General features: G+C 47.1%; 1 pseudogene; it reads right to left on the reverse strand.

Annotated features, from left to right (window-relative positions):
• Positions 1-481: 481 nt before the first annotated feature.
• On the reverse strand, positions 482-1,763 carry LOC100585665 (annotated as a pseudogene).
• Between the last annotated feature and the right edge of the window lie 568 nt (positions 1,764-2,331).

A 2,331-nucleotide genomic window follows, 5' to 3' on the forward strand; every position in this document is an offset into this window, starting at 1 on the left:
GAATTCTGCTGTTTGCTTGGACACCATACCACTGAACAAACTCCACAGAGTCTCACCATCTGCCAGCAGGGGCGCTGTCCAAACTCACGGCAAATAAAAGGCATCAGGTGCTCACCATCCACAACAGGAGGGCGTTTTGTTTTCATGGATGTGGATGAAATCCAATTTCTTCAGCAAAGTCAGCAAAAACTGTTTAGGGGCAAAAATGAACTCTGCACTTAAAGAAAAATAGAAAATGAAAACACAAAATCCTAAAAAGTAAATAAACACTCTGCATCTGCACACTGGTATCAAAACACACATCCACAGCACGTCCTAATCCTACGGGAAACAATCCTTGCTTATCAGAGGTGCATATCTAAATTCAATAGCTTACCAATATATTATTGGGAGTAGGCCAAAAGGAAACAGAAAACCCACATAAAAAAAAAATCTTTTCCCTAAACGTTTTCCTGAAGCTGAATTTGAAGTGGGGAGGACGTCAGTCATCCACCTCATTCTCATTGAAGTCATTGTCCTCCTCGTCGTCCTCCCCGACGTAATACACCGGGGTCTCCATCCTGGAGCTGCTGTACTGAGACCCATTGGAACTTTGTGGCCAGCATCCCATCTGCACCATTGGTCAGGTCACTGGCAGAGAACCTCGTGCCGTTAGACGTGGAACCTGCCATCGTGACGAACACGCCTCCAACAGTTCCCTGAGCCATTTCTGTCATGTACGGCTCCAGAGTCTTTGGGACCAGACTTCTGGCCATTTTAAGGTCTTCAGCACAGCAGCTCCCGGACTCCATCCGCTTCAGCACTTCTATGTCATCGTGGATTCGAAATGTGTTGTCAAAATTAAACGGATACTCGAATTTGTCATTGGAGATGCTGCAGTCGATGACGGTCTTCTTGCTGGTGTTGATGATGATGAAGGGCAGGTGGATGACCGAGTAGGCTGGCGGCAGCTGGCTGGCCTGCTGCTCCGCGTGCCGGTTTCTCTGCACCAGGTTCTTGAAGGCAATTTGCTGTAGAATAAGTTTTGAAGTTGAGACTGTTTCTGTTTTATTCTTTCAAGTCTCCTCTGTCTTTCCACCTCTAAGTTCTGACATTCCTAAGCCGAGTTGGTGGGCAGACCAATCCACTTGATCTCCTTTTTCTCCTTGGAGATGATGTTCACGGCCATCAGCACGTTTAAGGCATCGTAGACGCGCCGTCTTGTGTTCTTCTGGTCATAAGCTGACTCGTTTGGTAAGATGTGGCTGTCGGCAGCACTGAACTCCGCGACCAGCTCGTCTGCCACTTCGTTGTAGGAAGTGGTCCCTTTCCTCTGCACCTTCTCGCAGACTTTCACGGAGAAATGCCGCAGGCCCTTGCCATTCTTCTCTCCTTTTCTGTTGCGCTTCCCGGCAGACCAAGGTGAGGAGTCGGAAGGCTGGTTCTGAGAGGCAAAGTGAGTGCTAGGGGTGTGTGGGCTTCCTACCCCCAGGGCGTTTGACCCTGCTGGTCTCTGAGGCGCACCAATTACCACTTGCTGGGCAGTTAACATTGGACTGTCCAAAGGTTTTTGCCAAGAGCTGCTCCCCGAGCGGGTTGCCAGTGGAGGGGTGAATGGCCACGAGGGACACCACGCCTTTTCTGGGACTAAAGTTCTGGTCTATGAAGACCTTGAGTTCTCCGTTGGCTTCAATTAGACCGGCATCTTTTGCCATGTTACCAGATCTGGGAAATCAATGCTACAAGTGTTCAGCTTCCCAGAGAAGAAAAATGATTTTTCTGGCTGCCCGGTCGGGCCAAGCGGGCGGGGGCGCAGAGAGGGAGCGGTGCAGGGCGCGGGGTGGTGCGGGGAGGCGCGGTGCGGGGTGCGGGGTGGCGCGGTCCCTGCCCTGGGCCGAGCGGCGCCAAAAGCAGGTTTCAACTGAAAACCTCCGGAATTAATTTTTTAAGTGTAGTAAATTAACCAGATACAAGATATACATATAAATAAAATAATAATTTCCTTGCACATTACTAAAATATAAAGAAATCTCATCTAAATTATAGCAAAATGTACAAATTATTATACTAAACATATATTTCATGTGAGTGGCTTTATAAAAAAAGCATCAAACTTTGGAAAAAATTACAAGGAATTTGAATAACAGTAAAATATAATTAATTCCTGGATGGCGCTATTCATGTTATTGTGGGATATGATGAGGTTTCTCTTCAAATAATCTGATCAATCTTTTATTCTTTAATTCATAGTACCCCCTCCCTTTTTCTCCTTTTTTCCTTTTCGCTTTTGTTAGATGCCCAGGCACGCCACAGTACCAGGCGTTATCAGTACCAGCTCACATCCTTTACTTA

Source organism: Nomascus leucogenys, chromosome 6 (genome assembly GCF_006542625.1).
Source record: "Nomascus leucogenys isolate Asia chromosome 6, Asia_NLE_v1, whole genome shotgun sequence".
NCBI classification, from domain to species: domain Eukaryota; kingdom Metazoa; phylum Chordata; class Mammalia; order Primates; family Hylobatidae; genus Nomascus; species Nomascus leucogenys.